General features: G+C 46.0%; 1 pseudogene; it reads right to left on the bottom strand.

The window, feature by feature from the left end:
• Positions 1-8,170: 8,170 nt before the first annotated feature.
• LOC117851071 (small nucleolar RNA Z247) lies at positions 8,171-8,269 on the bottom strand (annotated as a pseudogene).
• Positions 8,270-8,772: the final 503 nt, after the last annotated feature.

The following is an 8,772-nucleotide window of genomic DNA, read 5'->3' as shown; positions in this document are numbered from 1 at the left end:
AAATTCTTCAAATTTTTGCGTTGCTAGAGCTTTCGTAAAACCGTTGGCTAGCTGATCCTTGGAAGGAATGAACCGAATTTGTAATTGCTTCCTAGCAACTCTTTCTCTCACAAAGTGAAAATCAATCTCGATATGTTTAGCTCTTGCGTGAAACACTGGATTGGCTGAAAGATAGGTGACGCCAAGATTGTCACACCACAAGCATGGAATCTGATTCACTTGAACACCTAACTCCTTTATCAAGGCTTTAGTCCATATCAATTCAGCAGTAGCATTTGCCAAAGACTGATACTCAGCTTCGGTACTTGACCGTGAGACAGTTGGTTGCTTTCTCGCACTCCATGATATCAAGTTTGGCCCAAGAAATATTGCAAAACCACCTGTAGACCTTCTGTCATCTATGGAACTGGCCCAATCAGCATCTGAAAATGCACTGAGCAGAGTAGGGTTGGACAGCTTTATACTCAAACCAACATCCATAGTTCCTTTGACATATCTCAAGATCCTCTTAACTGAACTCCAATGAGAGGTAGTTGGTGCATGCAAATATTGACACACCTTATTCACTGAGTAAGCAAGATCAGGTCGAGTAAGTGTTAGGTACTGCAAGGATCCTACTATACTCATGTACCATGTTCCATCTTCTAAGGAGAGGTGTTCCATCTTCTCCTGATATCTTTCCAGAAGCTGAGAACGGAGTTGGAGAACTCTTACACTTCATCATGCCTACTCTTGTCAAGATGTTCGAGGCCTATTTTTCTTGTGAGAGTTGTATCCCTCCATTTGTTTTGTTCACCTCAATGCTAAGAAAATAATTCAGATCTCCTAGATCCTTGAGAGCAAATTCCTCCCTAAGCTTGCCAAGTAAGATAGTCGCGACATGAGCAAATGAACTAGTAACAATAATGTCATCTACATAGATCAGCATAAATATAGTTACATCTCCCTTTGAATAAATGAACAGAGATGTATCTGATTTTGAAGCCCAGAATCCAAGATTATATAACTTAGCACTTAGCCTTGAGTATGATGCCCTGCGAGCTTGTTTCAAACCATATAGTGCTTTGTCCAATTTACACAGATAATTTAGCTTTGAAGGGTCCTCAAAACCTAGTGGTTGCTTCATATAAATGTGGCGGAACCACCTCGAATTAGCTTGATTAAGCAAGGTTAAGCCGCCTAACATGCGACACTTCTGCTTAAACCGAGCTAACACGGGGTGCCGTCGGATTTCATCCGATTTAACCACTTAAACAGGATCGAGTTCAGCAAACCCACACAAGGTGAGCGGTTACAGAGAATACAACAAGTCCACGGATTTAAACAAGTTTCACTCATTTTGGTTCTACCATAAAATCCAACATTAGGGTTTACAAAACAAAGATCAACAGAGACAGCTAGCGGAAGACTTCGTCGGGGTCGGATGTCCTGGGCGAGGCCAGCCAGAACATCACTGGGTCCTCTCCTCGCCGTCCGAGGAGGGGTCCCACTCGACCGTCCAGCCTGGCGGGAGCTGGGGCGGCCAAGCACCAACCAGAGAGGGGTCGGACGCGGCAGCTTCACCTGAAAACAGAAGCCACAACAAGGCTGAGCTACTAAGCTCAACAAGACTTAACCGACCGGAGTAAGGACTACTCCTCCTTCTAGACATGCAAGCTTTTTGGCTGAGGGGTTTGTTTGCCAAAAGCACTAAGTATAACCTATTTTCAAGTTTTAGCTCCGGTTCTAAGTTGATTAACCGATCTAGGTTTTGCAACCTATTCTAAGCAAACATAGAACCAAACAAGATGTGTAGATATAACAACAAACATTGCCATCATCAGATTCCTCATTTACTCAGGGTGACATAGCGATCAAGAAATCTCAGACTGTGAGAGGCAGACGAATCGATTCGAGTTCTTTAACCATGCATGGTGAACCTAGCCTCACGACATCCGCGCACCCGGAGGTCGCTTCCTGTGTCGGCCTTCCCCATCAATCCCCTAACCCGTGTCGGGCCCATTTCCTTTGGTGCAAGGTTTCACAGAACCGGCCTCTGCCGTCCTGTGACCACACATTGCCACCACGTGCGACAACCAGCAGGGGAAACTCCGTTCCAAGAACAATGGGGCGACCGCTCACGTCTAGGTTCAATCAGGTACTAGGCTTCCTCATCCCATACTAAGTATGAGGCTAGTACTTTCAAACACTTGATCACGAACACCACCACTGTCGGGCCTTAGCGAGTTTTCATAGACAGACGGGGCGTCCATCCGACCACCAAAAAGTTACCATACCCTGCCCCGTCCATCGTCCTTATAGTTGTAACAGGAGAGTAAATCATGCAACTCCTACAACTCGCGAGTGACAGGAGATCACTCGACTTTTACCGCCTCCTATTTAAGCAATGCAGCTACTCGGTCCAACAGCTAGTGCTCAGATCATGGTTACCTAAGTCATGCACCTAGGGTTTCACACAACTCCTAAACGTAAATGCACAAACATGCTATACGGAAGGCATGCGCAAGTTTGGCAAAACACGTAGGATTTTCATGTAACCGGGGCTTGCCTGCAAGCAAGGAAGAAGAGAACTGCTCGACTTCGGGGGCGGCTTCGGCTTCCGCGGGCAGGAACTCGGCTACAGCTTCTTCGTCGGGCGCCGGGTGCAACTCGTAGAAGCCGTCGGCGAGGTGCAGCTCTACACGAATGCAATGCAAGGGTTAGCTTAACGTTTGATTCAACAGCAACACTGGCTCGCCTGAGCCCAGAAACTTGCGACAAAGAGCAGGAGGTTATGGTGGTTCGAGAGAGCTGATGATGATCAACAGGCAAGGGTAGGAAGGGAAACTAGTGGTCTGATCCTTGAACTAGAGGATGTGATAATCGGGGTCCTCAGACGCAAGCGCTGAAGGGTTCCCATGTTTTACACCTACACCCTCGAGTTGAAGAAAAAGATCACAGCCAAGCCCTCGGGCGAGGCGGACAAGGGTCGGCGGAACAGACAGGGTCGGACGAGACGGAACTGGGGTCGGGCGGATAGGAGGGGTCAGGCGAAGCGGACATAGGGTCGGCAACTCACCTTCTTCCTGAAAGGAAAGCTTGGGGTCGGGAAGAGGCAGACTTGGGCGAAGGGACTAAAGCTTTGAGCAAGGACTAAGACTGGCGATGCTCCGGCGGCGGTGCTTCTTGCGGATCACAAGAGAGCTCTACGCAGCACAAAGGAGCAAGCTGCTGGGTGACTTGGAGGAACTGAGACGGAACTGGGAGAAGAACTTCTCAAGAACTGGATGGGTGGCGCTAGGAGCTTGAGCGGGGAGCTAGAGGAGGCTAAAGGCAACAAAGGCGGAGGGAACTCCGGTGACGGGGGCATTCCTTTTATAGCTGCTGGAGCAGAGGAAACGGAAACGTCGCGGAGAGAGAGAAGGGAGCGGCGCGAAGGCCGGGGAGAAGCAATGGAGTGCTCTGCCGTGGCGGCGATTGGGCAAACAGGGCGGTGCTGCAGGACTCCGGGGGTGACGCCAGCGATCATTGCGCTATACCGTCAGGGCGGCGTAGGCGCGGGTAGACCGGTGGTTGGGATTTGGCGGAGAGCGGGCGTCGTCGTGCGGAAGAGGTGATAGGAGCGACCGGTTAAACGGCGCTAGAATCGAGGGCGCACAGGTGGGAAGACAAGCGGTCGCGGCGCGGGGGAGAGCGCGGAACAACAGATTGTCGGGCAGCTTCTGACAGAGCGGGGAAAGGAACTGTCGCGGCCGCGGTCGGGGTTGGCGATGGGGGAATCGTCGGGTAGCGACGACCGGGCGGCACAACTGTTGCTGGAAGGGACGGAAAAGACGGGCGACATCGATCTCCGGGGCCGGGATCTGGTATCGTGATGATGGGCGCGGGAGACGAGGTTCTGCAGAAAGGGTGCAGAGGGCTTCCGCTGCCATTGGGGAAAAGGGGCGCGGGAACCAACTCTGTTCCTTGCCAGAGACAAAACTGGGCGATGGCGTCGGAGAAGACGAGCCACGCGGCAGGAAGACTCTGAGGCGGCCATGCAACTCGAGTGCGGCTGACGCTGGGGATCTGGAAAGAGATCTCACGGGTCCACCGGGGGATAGATCGGACGGGTGAGGAAGATCAGCAGGATTCGACGGAGGGCTAAGCTCGCCGGGGTCGGGAAAGGAACGAAGCGGTAGGGGTCGGATCTCAGGGGTCAGGACTGGCGGAAGACTGAGCACTTAGGTGCGGTCAACAAAACAGCTGACTACGGTTAAGGGCTGAGATCGAACCTAACTGGGAAAGGTTAGGGGTCGGTCGTTACAATAAACCTCTTCTTCAAGAACACCATGTAAGAACTCAATTTGTACATCTAGCTGCCTTAAACACCAGCCTCTTGATATAGCAACAGATAAGACCAACCTTATTGTAGCAAACTTGACAACGGGACTAAAATTATCTTCATAGTCAATGCGATACCTTTGTTTAAACCCCTTTGCTACTAATCGAGCCTTGTATCGATCAATGCTTCCATCTGATTTTCTCTTTAGTTTGTACACCCATTTGCAGTCAATCAAGTTTACTCCTTGCTTTGGAGGAACAAGAACCTAGATCTTGTTCTTGTGGAGCGCCATTATTTCTTCTTCCATGGCATGTGTCCACTTTGAGTAAGTTAGAGCTTCAGCTAGATCATCAGGTTCTCCTGTGGAACGAAAGGTAGAATAGTGAATTGTTCCATCAGTAAAAACTTTGGATTTTGAAACACCAGTTTGTGATTTGGTTCTTGGATAAGGAGCTGTTGGAGACATGGACTGAAGTGCAGAATTGCCAGCAGCATTGGATCCAGGTGCAGCAGCATGTGATACTGAGGAAGCTATGCCTCCAACGCTCGTGCTCACCAGTCTCGGTGCGCCACGTGCCGGAGATTCCCCCGCAGCCCTAACAGCAGGCGCGCTGTGCATGTCGGAGCCGCTGGGGAGGCTTGACGCCGTATCCACCTGAATTTTCGTGCCGGACCTGGTCAGGAGATCTTCCTGAGTTTCCGTGCTGTCTTTAGCTAAAAATGGAAACAATTGCTACTGCTGGCTATTTTGATTAGTTTCTTCACCGGAATTTTCTCCTCCTTGTTCTTGTACACCAATCACATCACTAGAAGAGGAATTAGGGTCATGATCATTAGTAAATATTGGCTCATTGCTATTTGCCCCCCCTTGATTGGTGTTACGAAGATGATCAGGAAGGAGCAAGATTTCATGTTGGAGATGAGCGCCTGCATTCTCATGCAATGACTCAAAAGGAAACACAACTTCATCAAACACAACGTCCCTCGAGATGTAGACACGCCCTAATGAAATGTCTAAGCACTTGAACCCTTTATGAAGAGAACTATAACCAAGAAAGGCACATTGCTTGGACCGAAAAGAAAACTTCTTAGTATTAAAAGGTCTTAGATTTGGCTAGCAAGCACATCCAAACACTCTTGGAGACATATAATCTGGTTTTTCTTTGAGAAGAAGCTCGGCTGGGGTATGGAAACCAATGACGTTGCTTGGTAAGATATTAATAAGATGGGTAGCTGTAAGAAAAGCTTCATCCTAAAATTTTAGAGGCATAGAAGCAAGAAGGGCTAGACCAACCTCTACGATGTGATGTGTTTCCTCTCAGCTGAGCCATTTTGTTGATGTTCATGAGGACAAGAAACTTGATGAGAAATTTCTATCTTTTTAAAGAACGAGTTGAGCTTCTCATACTCTCCACCCAGTCGGTTTGCATCGATAAGATCTTCCTATCAAACTTTATTTCTACAAGTTTCTGGAAATCATGAAAGACATTGAAGACATTAGACTTTTGTCGAAGAAGATATATCCAAGTATACCTACTATAATCGTCAATGAAACTAACATAGTAGTGTGTCTTCCTATAGATGTAGGTACCAGCCCCCAAACATCAGAGTGTATTAAGGCAAGCGAAATAATAGAGATATTACTAGATTTGGAGTACGGAAGTTGATGGCTCTTGGCTCTTTGACAAGAATCACAAATAGACTCTTCACTATTATCACTAATAAAAGGTAAACCATTGTTCTTAAGAACATGGGATGACACAATAGGAAAGGTAGGATGATCTAAGCAACTATGCCATCGCTCGGTGGATGGCCTACTAGTTACAAAAGCTTGTTTATTCCAACTCCCTTCTAAAGAGCTGGGCATAAATCTCATGATAAGTCCCAAAAGATTCAACATTTCAGAATGGAAAATGTGCAAGTTTTATCTTGATATCGATCTTTTCTAGTTTATTAGTCATCGGTTTATGGATGAGTGCTATTGGCGGAAAACCTAACCTTTCCCCGCATCAGGCACTAATACATTTTTAACATCTAATTAGATCGGGGAATCCTTCCAATTAAGAAGTTAAGCTCGCGCTATAGCTTGTTTCCAATACTCAGCAGCTTGATCAAACCAAGCTTCCGCAATTTCCGAACCGCCCTGTAGAATGGCCTATTCTCCTCGGTCGGAATAGGCCTTGTCGGCTTTCCGTGAAATACTCGTTTGGTCGAGGACTTCCAAACACAGATCGAAATCGATGCAAAGAAAATGAATGCCAAAGGAAAGGGATGGAGTTTTTCTCGCTTTTGGCGTTAACCTCTGATCAAAAAGATAGACCTTGGTATCTTCTTGCTTACGATTAACATCTTCTGGAACCTTTCTGGAACGAATCCACTTTTCTATCAAAATAAGAAAAAATAGTATTTCTACGTAAAACACCCATAAAGGGTATTTCAATTGAAATACCCAAACAGGATATTAACTCTTTCTCAGCAGTGGGGAACTTTCCCGCAATGGGCGAAAGAAAAATATTTTAAGTAAAACATTTTTTCTTTTTAAAGAAGAAATCGAAATTCTTTCTCATTCTACTCTTTCTTTCACAAAGGAGTGCGACGAGAATTCAATGAATCTTATGCTATTCATTAAATAGATGAGCAGGCTACCATGAGACAAATTTTCCTTTTCAACATAAATTTTTTTGATCTGGTAAAAATGAAATTAGTACTATATAAATTAGATGGCTCGAGAACCGCTAAACCTACATTACACGTAATAGTGCAATAAGGAAGCCAAAATACAGTAGTATTTCCAATGTTGCAGGGTATGATTGATTAATTAATCTTTCCAAATCTAATTCGGGCGGCACACGTGCTACAATGGGAGGGAGAATTTCGTTATCTAGTTATGTTATCTAGTTATTAGTTAAAAAAATATTTATTCAACTACTAAAAAAGATAGGGCATATTAGATTAATATTATTAAATTTAAGTAAGAAAACTACACTTTAATATGGAAACGTAAGAATGGAAGTGAAAGAAAGGATCCAGAGTTTATTATCTTCATTTTTTTCTTTTCCTTAGTGAAACAAGAATGTGTTTTGCTCAATCCAAAGGCAAAAAGCAGCTTCAAAATTTGGAATGGAATACTTTATTGATTTTTTAGTCCCTTTAACCAAAGGATAAAGACCTCCTTCATATCTTCCATGATGAAGAATTCTCCTCATTGTCCGATCCTCGATAAGGAAAAAAGTAGGATGAAATTCAAGATAGACATCATTATCACGAGCTAAACGATGAACAGATGCAAGATTTTTGTGAGCCGAAGGGACATGAAGAACATATTTTAGATGAAAATTTTGAATTTAGGAGTGCAAAATAGAATGACCAATATTACTAATTCTCATACCTGAACCATTGGCGGTATGAACTTGATCACGGCCTCCATATTTCTCCCGTACTATCATCTTGTGAAGATCGGTTGTAATGTGATCTGTCGATCCACTATCAACATACCAATTTGTGTCAACTCCATAGTATGTTCAAATGCAGCTGTCTTCTTGTTGTTGGGTTGGAAATCCTCCTTAAACCTATACCAGCACTCAAGGGCTGACTGGTTCGGTCTATCACATATGTGACACCTTGGCTTGGAGTTACTACTTTGTCCTCCAGGCTTTGTGTTAGTAGACAAGTTGTGCTGCCCTCCAGTACCACAGCCTCTACGACCCTTGCCGCGAAAGCCTCCTCCTCGTCCGCGGTTGAAGTTGTAGCCTCCACCTAGACCACGTGACGCATAATTGCTGAGGATTGGTATTGTCCACCCTGATCATGAAGCATCTCAAGTCTTGTTTCGTATGCCATAACTTGAGCATAAAGTTCGGACAGTGGGATTGGATCTAATCTTCCCATGACTGAGGTGACCATGGGATTATAATCTGAATCTAGCCCGGTGAGGATGAAGGACACCATCTCATCATCTTCTACCTTACTACCAACAGGCGCCAATTCATCACCCAATGCCTTCATCTTGTTGAAGTAGACGGCTGTGGTCATGCTCCCCTTGTCGTTGTTTTAGACCGGCAACCCGCCTAGGCGGTACCCTAGGTAGTCTTTTATGCAGTAGGGGCCGTTGAGAATCAAGGAGTTGATGGTGACGCAAGGAACACGATTTAGACAGGTTCGAGCCGCTAGATCGCGTAATACCCTACGTCCTGTGAGTTTGGTTGTATTGATCTTAGATGAACTGAAGTTGTTGTTTTAGGAGGGGTCACTGCCCGCCCTTATATACTTGGGAGGGCAGGGTTACAAGTCTGAATCCTAGTCGGGTATACAATTACAGAGTTCTACTCGGTGTGGTCCGAATAGTTTCCTTATGCACACTTAACTAGTCTGAGTGGGATACGCCTATAGCTGTGTAGCCCCCTTGTCTTGGTTGTGCCCGAGTACGTCCCTTAGTGGGCTGTTCAGGGCCTACTCGTGGGCCTAGGGAG

This window comes from Setaria viridis, chromosome 3 (genome assembly GCF_005286985.2).
Source record: "Setaria viridis chromosome 3, Setaria_viridis_v4.0, whole genome shotgun sequence".
NCBI classification, from domain to species: domain Eukaryota; kingdom Viridiplantae; phylum Streptophyta; class Magnoliopsida; order Poales; family Poaceae; genus Setaria; species Setaria viridis.
Note: the sequence above shows the minus strand (reverse complement) of the source record. Positions and strands in the feature narration are given on the sequence as shown.